Below are 12378 nucleotides of genomic sequence, written 5' to 3' on the forward strand. Positions count from 1 at the left end.
CATTGTTGCTCTCTTCAGTCTCTCCCACTTGGATCCCCAGATGAAGTAAAAGATAGCCCGGTCCAAACCTAAAAGGATACTTCTTGTTGGGATAAAAACAGAACTGATTAATAAAAGCAATGGTAGAATAACTGCTTTTATGATTAAAACTTTTCCCTCTATGGTCAGTTCCCTCATTCTCCAAAAAACAAGTCTTTTCCTCACTTTCCCTACCACGTCGCCCCAACTTGCTTCTCCTCCCCCTTCCCTGCCAAATCTGATCCCGAGTATTTTCTGGTCAGTTTTTGTCAATGTCAGGGGTAAACCTGTCTTTTCTGTCAATGTCCACGGTCCATAAAACTGTGCTTGTGTTTTGGCTCTATTAAGTTTTGACCCAGAGGCCCTCCCATACCAATCAGTCAAGTCCAAAGCCCTTGTCACCGATAAAAGGTCTGAGCACAGGATATTAAAATCGTCCATATATAAAATACATTTTGTCGTGAGTCCCCCGCCACCTGGAATGTTAACCCCCTTGATCATTTTATCCTTTCTCAACATCTGTGCCAGCGGTTCTATGCATAGGACATAGAGGAGTGCAGATAAAGGACAACCCTGACGGACACCGCAGTTAATTTGGACTGCTTTTGTCAGGTCCCCATTAACCACAAATCTACTGCTAATATCCCGGTACAGCAATCCCACCCACGCTATATACCTTTCGGGAAAACCCCATTTTTGCAGTACTCTAAAGAGGTACCGGTGCGAGATTCGGTCAAACGCTTTCTCAAAATCTAAATTTAGGACTACTAGCCGCATATTTCTGTCTCTCGCATAACAGATGGTGTCACGGATCAGCATGAGGCTGTCCGTGATCTTCCTCCCCGCGATGGCACAGGTTTGATCCGGGTTGATCAATTCGCCCATAAAAACAGACATGCGTGTAGCTAAAAGTTTACTAAAAAGTTTGCAATCAACATTTAAAAGCGTGATAGGTCGCCAGTTGTCCAGGTCCGCCTTGTCTCCCTTCTTGTGCAGTAGTGTCACTATCCCTACTCTAAAACTGTCTGGTAGTCGGCTTGTTTTGTCAAATTCATTAAAAACAGTGATTAAATCCGGTGCTATAATGTCCCAAAAGGTCAAATAAAATTCCAGGCAGAGTCCGTCCTCACCCGGAGCTTTTGCTTTCTTAAATTGTTTTATGCATTTGTTTAATTCCTCTTGAGTAAAATCTCGCGTTAAAAGCACTTTATCAGTCACTGTTTTCTCAATAAAATTCAATACTTCCGACGTTGTCTCAGGTTGAATCTCTTTCCTGTCATACAGTTTCTGGTAGTAGCTTTCCACTGTCTCTTTTATTTCACTGCTTATTTCTGTTATAGCACCATTTACTTTTCGCAACTTAAAAATACCCCCACTCTTGTTCATAATTCTTTTAAAAAAGTACCTTGTACATTTTTCTCCTTCCTCTATCTCCTTTTCTTTACTCCTTAGTATTACACCTTTACTTTTGATGTCTGCTAAAAGCCTCAATTTATTTTTAATCTGTTTAATCTCCTCATTAAAATTGATACCCTTTTGTGAGAGGTTAAAATACCTTTGTAGTCTTTTTTGTAGTCCGAACATATGTTTAATTTCCTTCTTTTTCTTCTCTCTTCCTGCTTCTCTAAAAAAGGTCTGGGTTCTTAACTTTATCATTTCCCACCATTGTGCTCGTGATTCAAACAGGTCTTGGAGTGTTTGCCAATTTTTGTACTGCTCCCTGTATTTGTTCACCAGAACTTCATTTTCAAGAAGGGAACAGTTGAGCCTCCAGAGGCCTCTTCCGACTGTCAAACCAGATGGGATTGACAGGTTGCAAGAGAGTGAAAGGTGGTCCGAGAAGAATACAGGGGTTAATCTCGCATCAGTTGGTGTCCAACCCCGTGTAAATAAATAGTCAATGCGAGAGGCTTTGCTGCTATCTCCGCTAAACCATGTAAAACCCTCCTCTCTTGGATGTATGGTTTTAAAACAATCATCTAATTTAAAAACCCGGCACATGTCCTTCAGTAAAACAGATGTTTTATCAACTTTAAAATCCTCTCCAGCTCCTTTTTTATCATTTCTGCTTAAAACACAGTTAAAATCTCCTCCCATAATAAAGGGTGCACGACCTAGCATGTGACACTGCAAGTTCTCTAAAAGTTCATACCTGTCGTGTTTTTCATTTGGACCGTAAATATTTAAAAGGTTAAAACCCTTTCCCATGAAGGTTAGGTGTGCTAAAAGTGCTCGTCCATCTGTTAAAACCGTGCTACCTTTAATTGCAATTTGAGTGTTGTTTATTAAAATGGCCACTCCATCGTTGCGGTTTTCGTTCGACCCACTCCATAAGGATGGGTGTGGCCACATTTCCTCCCACTGCTTATAATTTTTTAAAAAGGGAATACCACATTCTTGCATTAAAAACACATCAGACTTAAGAGTTTTTAAAAAGGACAATACGCTCTGAGCACGAGTCTTTGATTTCACACTTCTAACGTTTATAGTCGAGAAGGTGAGAGTTAAAGATATGATTTAAAATGGAGGACTACAAAACAGGGTATCAAAAGGAGGAAGCTCTTTAAAACTAATCAATTAGGTAATTTCTTGAGACCGGAGTTCTTCCTTCACCTGAGCAATAGGTGTAGGATTCGGGAGTCTTGGTGATGGTCTTTCTCGCAATCTTAAATTCATTGTGTTATGGTTTTTGGGCGTTGATTGTAGTACTATGTTCAAAAAAGACAGCTCGTTTGGTGAGTTGCAAGGAAAAACCCTGTGCTCTTCCACGTCGCTCTCTGAGCTCCCGGGCTTTCCCCTCTTCTCTAAGGTCAATGGAGACTCAGAAGACCGCTCAGATGCTAGTCGTTTAATTTTTTGTGTACAAGGAATTTCGCTGCGTTCACAACTAGTCTGGTCTTCCATGTTGGTTTTGCTCGATTCGGTTGTGGGCATTTGTGACAACATGCTACTTTCTTCTGAACTCCCCATTGGTGTAGTCAAGATATGCCCCTCCCCTTCCACCTCCTCACCTGTTCCCTCTCCACCAATGACAGGTTTTGGAGGGAGATTTGAATTTTCCGGTGTGTCTTTTGGTTGTTTGTCCATTTCAATTTCATTTAGCAGTACCATTTCTTTTCCAGCCTTCAATTTGTTGGCAAATGATTTCGGACAATTTCTGTAGAGGTGGTTTGATTCCCCACAGAGATTGCACTTTCTGCCATTGGTGCATTCTTCAAAAGTATGCCCAATTACTCTGCATTTTCCACAAATTATCTGCTGACATGCTTCTGCCAGGTGTCCATGCTCACCACACTTGCGGCAGAGCTTGGGTTGACCCTGGTAGTGTATGTAGCCTCGGTTTTCACCCAAGACTATCATTGATGGGAGATGTTTCAGGCCCTGGAAGCCCTGGGGGTCCTGCCATTGTTGAATGGGTACCCGCCAGGCACAGTTCCAGATAAGAACAGATACTACACTTGATCTTAGCCAAAAGGCCGAGAAGCGATATCAGCAAACTGACACAGGGGGCGACTTGATTCTCGACATTCCGAGCAACAGTGACGGTGACCAATGTAAAATGATCACAACAAACCATTTACATGCCAAACATCAAACTCACACATTTTTAGCTGAAAACGAGACCAACTGTGTTGCTTGCCAGCCTGCGAACGAAACAAAAGCTGAGCAATTGCTGGGTACTGTAGTCCATGTGACCCAAAGTGGACCAATTGGAAACAGCAATAGAAGTATTCCATTTACTGGCATCGCAATGCTCTTAAATGGTTAAATAGTCCGACGTGCGAATTTCAAGAATCTAATAAAACGTATTGCGGATCGTTAGAGGACAATTGTGTTGCTTTTCCTCCTCTAAGTGAAAAGAAAGTTAGGAAATCGCTCGCCTGTCACGTGATCCATATCGGACCAATATGAATTCTGCGCTAACTTCATGCCGTGTAACCATGTAAAACAGTCCTAAACAGACTAAAAAACCGAGATCTTTTCGTTTACACGCACTTCCTGCTTCCCAATTGACATTGTCACTTGCTAGCGCCACCACTTGTGTGGAGGTGAATGACAGTAATTTGTCAACTGCGAAAGAAGCTAACTATTTATCGCATGTTGACAAATAAGCATGATTCCGTGCTCACTAAGTGACATGAATGATTTTATTTCATTGTCATTACCATCAGAAATCAGGGGAGAGCGCGAACGCAGTCCCCCACTGTCAGAAATTGTGCAGTCGAGATTCCCACATTTGGGGAATTCGCAGGGGTCAGTACAGCCGGAGTGCAATGGCTGAGCCTCACCCTGGGTGAACCACCTTCGTGATCATGGTATCTCCCCTGCCAGGTAAGTATGAGATGTACACATTGCCAGGCCAAAAGGTTAAGCACCCACACCATCTTCAGTCACGGGCCCGATTGCAACGCACGTGTGATCGCATGCACACACATACAAGCTGGATGATGCATGACACGTACATTAATTTAAGTAGTCTCTTTTAGACTTGCATTAAGTAAATATTTGTGAATGAGGTCAAAAGAATCAGCAAAAACATTCCCATCACGCCTTGCTTAAATTCTAACAAGAATTCAAAGCGAGAATTGAATTGACCCTGCCCCACGCCTTTCTAGCACTCATTTCCTGTTTCTTTGTGTGGTCAGGAACATGTAGCGGTGTAACAATTCAAACTCCTTTACAAAACTTTACTTATTTACGTTTTTGATTAGCCAAGCGCCAATATTATAACTTTATAGGGAATTTATATGATCTATATTTGAAACCATTATTTATATGACCACCCACCGCATGTTCCCTCAATAACGGAGCAAGACGACGCTTTCTTCAATGAAAGAATGTCCTTTAAACCGCAGCATGACATGGTATTCGGTGAAAGTCTCAAAAACAAGAGACAGCCTTTGAGAAACACGACAGTTGCTTAAAGGGTTTCTTCGTTTTCCCACAGAACTACATAGAATGGAAACATCCAGCAACAAATTCATTGTGACCAGCAGAGGTGGGTGCACCGCTCCTGGCGGTACTGCAATACCAGGTCGATGCGTGGAATGGACGGAGCAAGCCCCTATTCCATCTCCCAGGTCCAAAAATCAATTTAATATATGGTCCCCAAATAGGGAACGTATCAGATATTAAACTGATAAGAACAGATACTACACTTGATCTTAGCCAAAAGGCCGAGAAGCGATATCAGCAAACTGACACAGGGGGCGACTTGATTCTCGACATTCCGAGCAACAGTGACGGTGACCAATGTAAAATGATCACAACAAACCATTTACATGCCAAACATCAAACTCACACATTTTTAGCTGAAAACGAGACCAACTGTGTTGCTTGCCAGCCTGCGAACGAAACAAAAGCTGAGCAATTGCTGGGTACTGTAGTCCATGTGACCCAAAGTGGACCAATTGGAAACAGCAATAGAAGTATTCCATTTACTGGCATCGCAATGCTCTTAAATGGTTAAATAGTCCGACGTGCGAATTTCAAGAATCTAATAAAACGTATTGCGGATCGTAAGAGGACAATTGTGTTGCTTTTCCTCCTCTAAGTGAAAAGAAAGTTAGGAAATCGCTCGCCTGTCACGTGATCCATATCGGACCAATATGAATTCTGCGCTAACTTCATGCCGTGTAACCATGTAAAACAGTCCTAAACAGACTAAAAAACCGAGATCTTTTCGTTTACACGCACTTCCTGCTTCCCAATTGACATTGTCACTTGCTAGCGCCACCACTTGTGTGGAGGTGAATGACAGTAATTTGTCAACTGCGAAAGAAGCTAACTATTTATCGCATGTTGACAAATAAGCATGATACCGTGCTCACTAAGTGACATGAATGATTTTATTTCATTGTCATTACCATCAGAAATCAGGGGAGAGCGCGAACGCAGTCCCCCACTGTCAGAAATTGTGCAGTCGAGATTCCCACATTTGGGGAATTCGCAGGGGTCAGTACAGCCGGAGTGCAATGGCTGAGCCTCACCCTGGGTGAACCACCTTCGTGATCATGGTATCTCCCCTGCCAGGTAAGTATGAGATGTACACATTGCCAGGCCAAAAGGTTAAGCACCCACACCATCTTCAGTCACGGGCCCGATTGCAACGCACGTGTGATCGCATGCACACACATACACGCTGGATGATGCATGACACGTACATTAATTTAAGTAGTCTCTTTTAGACTTGCATTAAGTAAATATTTGTGAATGAGGTCAAAAGAATCAGCAAAAACATTCCCATCACGCCTTGCTTAAATTCTAACAAGAATTAAAAGCGAGAATTGAATTGACCCTGCCCCACGCCTTTCTAGCACTCATTTCCTGTTTCTTTGTGTGGTCAGGAACATGTAGCGGTGTAACAATTCAAACTCCTTTACAAAACTTTACTTATTTACGTTTTTGATTAGCCAAGCGCCAATATTATAACTTTATAGGAAATTTATATGATCTATATTTGAAACCATTATTTATATGACCACCCACCGCATGTTCCCTCAATAACGGAGCAAGACGACGCTTTCTTCAATGAAAGAATGTCCTTTAAGCCGCAGCATGACATGGTATTCGGTGAAAGTCTCAAAAACAAGAGAGAGCCTTTGAGAAACACGGCAGCTGCTTAAAGGGTTTCTTCGTTTTCCCACAGAACTACATAGAATGGAAACATCCAGCAACAAATTCATTGTGACCAGCAGAGGTGGGTGCACCGCTCCTGGCGGTACAGCAATACCAGGTCGATGCGTGGAATGGACGGAGCAAGCCCCTATTCCATCTCCCAGTTCCAAAAATCAATTTAATATATGGTCCCCAAATAGGGAACGTATCAGATATTAAACTGATAAGAACAGATACTACACTTGATCTTAGCCAAAAGGCCGAGAAGCGATATCAGCAAACTGACACAGGGGGCGACTTGATTCTCGACATTCCAAGCAACAGTGACGGTGACCAATGTAAAATGATCACAACAAACCATTTACATGCCAAACATCAAACTCACACATTTTTAGCTGAAAACGAGACCAACTGTGTTGCTTGCCAGCCTGCGAACGAAACAAAAGCTGAGCAATTGCTGGGTACTGTAGTCCATGTGACCCAAAGTGGACCAATTGGAAACAGCAATAGAAGTATTCCATTTACTGGCATCGCAATGCTCTTAAATGGTTAAATAGTCCGACGTGCGAATTTCAAGAATCTAATAAAACGTATTGCGGATCGTAAGAGGACAATTGTGTTGCTTTTCCTCCTCTAAGTGAAAAGAAAGTTAGGAAATCGCTCGCCTGTCACGTGATCCATATCGGACCAATATGAATTCTGCGCTAACTTCATGCCGTGTAACCATGTAAAACAGTCCTAAACAGACTAAAAAACCGAGATCTTTTCGTTTACACGCACTTCCTGCTTCCCAATTGACATTGTCACTTGCTAGCGCCACCACTTGTGTGGAGGTGAATGACAGTAATTTGTCAACTGCGAAAGAAGCTAACTATTTATCGCATGTTGACAAATAAGCATGATACCGTGCTCACTAAGTGACATGAATGATTTTATTTCATTGTCATAACCATCAGAAATCAGGGGAGAGCGCGAACGCAGTCCCCCACTGTCAGAAATTGTGCAGTCGAGATTCCCACTTTTGGGGAATTCGCAGGGGTCAGTACAGCCGGAGTGCAATGGCTGAGCCTCACCCTGGGTGAACCACCTTCGTGATCATGGTATCTCCCCTGCCAGGTAAGTATGAGATGTACACATTGCCAGGCCAAAAGGTTAAGCACCCACACCATCTTCAGTCACGGGCCCGATTGCAACGCACGTGTGATCGCATGCACACACATACACGCTGGATGATGCATGACACGTACATTAATTTAAGTAGTCTCTTTTAGACTTGCATTAAGTAAATATTTGTGAATGAGGTCAAAAGAATCAGCAAAAACATTCCCATCACGCCTTGCTTAAATTCTAACAAGAATTAAAAGCGAGAATTGAATTGACCCTGCCCCACGCCTTTCTAGCACTCATTTCCTGTTTCTTTGTGTGGTCAGGAACATGTAGCGGTGTAACAATTCAAACTCCTTTACAAAACTTTACTTATTTACGTTTTTGATTAGCCAAGCGCCAATATTATAACTTTATAGGAAATTTATATGATCTATATTTGAAACCATTATTTATATGACCACCCACCGCATGTTCCCTCAATAACGGAGCAAGACGACGCTTTCTTCAATGAAAGAATGTCCTTTAAGCCGCAGCATGACATGGTATTCGGTGAAAGTCTCAAAAACAAGAGACAGCCTTTGAGAAACACGACAGCTGCTTAAAGGGTTTCTTCGTTTTCCCACAGAACTACATAGAACGGAAACATCCAGCAACAAATTCATTGTGACCAGCAGAGGTGGGTGCACCGCTCCTGGCGGTACTGCAATACCAGGTCGATGCGTGGAATGGACGGAGCAAGCCCCTATTCCATCTCCCAGTTCCAAAAATCAATTTAATATATGGTCCCCAAATAGGGAACGTATCAGATATTAAACTGATAAGAACAGATACTACACTTGATCTTAGCCAAAAGGCCGAGAAGCGATATCAGCAAACTGACACAGGGGGCGACTTGATTCTCGACATTCCGAGCAACAGTGACGGTGACCAATGTAAAATGATCACAACAAACCATTTACATGCCAAACATCAAACTCACACATTTTTAGCTGAAAACGAGACCAACTGTGTTGCTTGCCAGCCTGCGAACGAAACAAAAGCTGAGCAATTGCTGGGTACTGTAGTCCATGTGACCCAAAGTGGACCAATTGGAAACAGCAATAGAAGTATTCCATTTACTGGCATCGCAATGCTCTTAAATGGTTAAATAGTCCGACGTGCGAATTTCAAGAATCTAATAAAACGTATTGCGGATCGTTAGAGGACAATTGTGTTGCTTTTCCTCCTCTAAGTGAAAAGAAAGTTAGGAAATCGCTCGCCTGTCACGTGATCCATATCGGACCAATATGAATTCTGCGCTAACTTCATGCCGTGTAACCATGTAAAACAGTCCTAAACAGACTAAAAAACCGAGATCTTTTCGTTTACACGCACTTCCTGCTTCCCAATTGACATTGTCACTTGCTAGCGCCACCACTTGTGTGGAGGTGAATGACAGTAATTTGTCAACTGCGAAAGAAGCTAACTATTTATCGCATGTTGACAAATAAGCATGATACCGTGCTCACTAAGTGACATGAATGATTTTATTTCATTGTCATTACCATCAGAAATCAGGGGAGAGCGCGAACGCAGTCCCCCACTGTCAGAAATTGTGCAGTCGAGATTCCCACATTTGGGGAATTCGCAGGGGTCAGTACAGCCGGAGTGCAATGGCTGAGCCTCACCCTGGGTGAACCACCTTCGTGATCATGGTATCTCCCCTGCCAGGTAAGTATGAGATGTACACATTGCCAGGCCAAAAGGTTAAGCACCCACACCATCTTCAGTCACGGGCCCGATTGCAACGCACGTGTGATCGCATGCACACACATACAAGCTGGATGATGCATGACACGTACATTAATTTAAGTAGTCTCTTTTAGACTTGCATTAAGTAAATATTTGTGAATGAGGTCAAAAGAGTCAGCAAAAACATTCCCATCACGCCTTGCTTAAATTCTAACAAGAATTCAAAGCGAGAATTGAATTGACCCTGCCCCACGCCTTTCTAGCACTCATTTCCTGTTTCTTTGTGTGGTCAGGAACATGTAGCGGTGTAACAATTCAAACTCCTTTACAAAACTTTACTTATTTACGTTTTTGATTAGCCAAGCGCCAATATTATAACTTTATAGGAAATTTATATGATCTATATTTGAAACCATTATTTATATGACCACCCACCGCATGTTCCCTCAATAACGGAGCAAGACGACGCTTTCTTCAATGAAAGAATGTCCTTTAAGCCGCAGCATGACATGGTATTCGGTGAAAGTCTCAAAAACAAGAGACAGCCTTTGAGAAACACGACAGCTGCTTAAAGAGTTTCTTCGTTTTCCCACAGAACTACATAGAATGGAAACATCCAGCAACAAATTCATTGTGACCAGCAGAGGTGGGTGCACCGCTCCTGGCGGTACTGCAATACCAGGTCGATGCGTGGAATGGACGGAGCAAGCCCCTATTCCATCTCCCAGTTCCAAAAATCAATTTAATATATGGTCCCCAAATAGGGAACGTATCAGATATTAAACTGATAAGAACAGATACTACACTTGATCTTAGCCAAAAGGCCGAGAAGCGATATCAGCAAACTGACACAGGGGGCGACTTGATTCTCGACATTCCGAGCAACAGTGACGGTGACCAATGTAAAATGATCACAACAAACCATTTACATGCCAAACATCAAACTCACACATTTTTAGCTGAAAACGAGACCAACTGTGTTGCTTGCCAGCCTGCGAACGAAACAAAAGCTGAGCAATTGCTGGGTACTGTAGTCCATGTGACCCAAAGTGGACCAATTGGAAACAGCAATAGAAGTATTCCATTTACTGGCATCGCAATGCTCTTAAATGGTTAAATAGTCCGACGTGCGAATTTCAAGAATCTAATAAAACGTATTGCGGATCGTAAGAGGACAATTGTGTTGCTTTTCCTCCTCTAAGTGAAAAGAAAGTTAGGAAATCGCTCGCCTGTCACGTGATCCATATCGGACCAATATGAATTCTGCGCTAACTTCATGCCGTGTAACCATGTAAAACAGTCCTAAACAGACTAAAAAACCGAGATCTTTTCGTTTACACGCACTTCCTGCTTCCCAATTGACATTGTCACTTGCTAGCGCCACCACTTGTGTGGAGGTGAATGACAGTAATTTGTCAACTGCGAAAGAAGCTAACTATTTATCGCATGTTGACAAATAAGCATGATACCGTGCTCACTAAGTGACATGAATGATTTTATTTCATTGTCATTACCATCAGAAATCAGGGGAGAGCGCGAACGCAGTCCCCCACTGTCAGAAATTGTGCAGTCGAGATTCCCACATTTGGGGAATTCGCAGGGGTCAGTACAGCCGGAGTGCAATGGCTGAGCCTCACCCTGGGTGAACCACCTTCGTGATCATGGTATCTCCCCTGCCAGGTAAGTATGAGATGTACACATTGCCAGGCCAAAAGGTTAAGCACCCACACCATCTTCAGTCACGGGCCCGATTGCAACGCACGTGTGATCGCATGCACACACATACACGCTGGATGATGCATGACACGTACATTAATTTAAGTAGTCTCTTTTAGACTTGCATTAAGTAAATATTTGTGAATGAGGTCAAAAGAATCAGCAAAAACATTCCCATCACGCCTTGCTTAAATTCTAACAAGAATTAAAAGCGAGAATTGAATTGACCCTGCCCCACGCCTTTCTAGCACTCATTTCCTGTTTCTTTGTGTGGTCAGGAACATGTAGCGGTGTAACAATTCAAACTCCTTTACAAAACTTTACTTATTTACGTTTTTGATTAGCCAAGCGCCAATATTATAACTTTATAGGAAATTTATATGATCTATATTTGAAACCATTATTTATATGACCACCCACCGCATGTTCCCTCAATAACGGAGCAAGACGACGCTTTCTTCAATGAAAGAATGTCCTTTAAGCCGCAGCATGACATGGTATTCGGTGAAAGTCTCAAAAACAAGAGACAGCCTTTGAGAAACACGACAGCTGCTTAAAGGGTTTCTTCGTTTTCCCACAGAACTACATAGAATGGAAACATCCAGCAACAAATTCATTGTGACCAGCAGAGGTGGGTGCACCGCTCCTGGCGGTACAGCAATACCAGGTCGATGCGTGGAATGGACGGAGCAAGCCCCTATTCCATCTCCCAGTTCCAAAAATCAATTTAATATATGGTCCCCAAATAGGGAACGTATCAGATATTAAACTGATAAGAACAGATACTACACTTGATCTTAGCCAAAAGGCCGAGAAGCGATATCAGCAAACTGACACAGGGGGCGACTTGATTCTCGACATTCCAAGCAACAGTGACGGTGACCAATGTAAAATGATCACAACAAACCATTTACATGCCAAACATCAAACTCACACATTTTTAGCTGAAAACGAGACCAACTGTGTTGCTTGCCAGCCTGCGAACGAAACAAAAGCTGAGCAATTGCTGGGTACTGTAGTCCATGTGACCCAAAGTGGACCAATTGGAAACAGCAATAGAAGTATTCCATTTACTGGCATCGCAATGCTCTTAAATGGTTAAATAGTCCGACGTGCGAATTTCAAGAATCTAATAAAACGTATTGCGGATCGTAAGAGGACAATTGTGTTGCTTTTCCTCCTCTAAGT

General features: G+C 42.6%; 10 non-coding genes and 1 pseudogene across 10 annotated transcripts; all 11 read right to left on the minus strand.

The window, feature by feature from the left end:
• Window positions 1-3409: 3409 nt before the first annotated feature.
• On the minus strand, window positions 3410-3506 carry LOC148334146 (U2 spliceosomal RNA; annotated as a pseudogene).
• A 688-nt stretch (window positions 3507-4194) lies between these two features.
• LOC148334147 (U1 spliceosomal RNA) lies at window positions 4195-4358 on the minus strand. The gene has a single exon (XR_015844313.1). It is a non-coding gene; the product is annotated as a U1 spliceosomal RNA (small nuclear RNA).
• A 658-nt stretch (window positions 4359-5016) lies between these two features.
• LOC148334148 (U2 spliceosomal RNA) lies at window positions 5017-5207 on the minus strand. Its single transcript, XR_015844463.1, has one exon. It is a non-coding gene; the product is annotated as a U2 spliceosomal RNA (small nuclear RNA).
• Window positions 5208-5895: 688 nt separating this feature from the next.
• LOC148334149 (U1 spliceosomal RNA) lies at window positions 5896-6059 on the minus strand. The gene has a single exon (XR_015844314.1). It is a non-coding gene; the product is annotated as a U1 spliceosomal RNA (small nuclear RNA).
• A 658-nt stretch (window positions 6060-6717) lies between these two features.
• Window positions 6718-6908, minus strand: LOC148334150 (U2 spliceosomal RNA). The gene has a single exon (XR_015844478.1). It is a non-coding gene; the product is annotated as a U2 spliceosomal RNA (small nuclear RNA).
• Window positions 6909-7596: 688 nt separating this feature from the next.
• LOC148334151 (U1 spliceosomal RNA) lies at window positions 7597-7760 on the minus strand. The gene has a single exon (XR_015844361.1). It is a non-coding gene; the product is annotated as a U1 spliceosomal RNA (small nuclear RNA).
• Window positions 7761-8418: 658 nt separating this feature from the next.
• LOC148334152 (U2 spliceosomal RNA) lies at window positions 8419-8609 on the minus strand. The gene has a single exon (XR_015844441.1). It is a non-coding gene; the product is annotated as a U2 spliceosomal RNA (small nuclear RNA).
• A 688-nt stretch (window positions 8610-9297) lies between these two features.
• LOC148334153 (U1 spliceosomal RNA) lies at window positions 9298-9461 on the minus strand. The gene has a single exon (XR_015844315.1). It is a non-coding gene; the product is annotated as a U1 spliceosomal RNA (small nuclear RNA).
• Window positions 9462-10119: 658 nt separating this feature from the next.
• On the minus strand, window positions 10120-10310 carry LOC148334154 (U2 spliceosomal RNA). The gene has a single exon (XR_015844442.1). It is a non-coding gene; the product is annotated as a U2 spliceosomal RNA (small nuclear RNA).
• Window positions 10311-10998: 688 nt separating this feature from the next.
• On the minus strand, window positions 10999-11162 carry LOC148334155 (U1 spliceosomal RNA). The gene has a single exon (XR_015844316.1). It is a non-coding gene; the product is annotated as a U1 spliceosomal RNA (small nuclear RNA).
• Window positions 11163-11820: 658 nt separating this feature from the next.
• On the minus strand, window positions 11821-12011 carry LOC148334156 (U2 spliceosomal RNA). Its single transcript, XR_015844479.1, has one exon. It is a non-coding gene; the product is annotated as a U2 spliceosomal RNA (small nuclear RNA).
• Between the last annotated feature and the right edge of the window lie 367 nt (window positions 12012-12378).

This window comes from Idiotropiscis lumnitzeri, chromosome 7 (assembly GCF_059441095.1).
Source record: "Idiotropiscis lumnitzeri isolate Australia: NSW breed Sydney's pygmy pipehorse chromosome 7, RoL_Ilum_1.0, whole genome shotgun sequence".
Lineage (NCBI taxonomy): Eukaryota > Metazoa > Chordata > Actinopteri > Syngnathiformes > Syngnathidae > Idiotropiscis > Idiotropiscis lumnitzeri.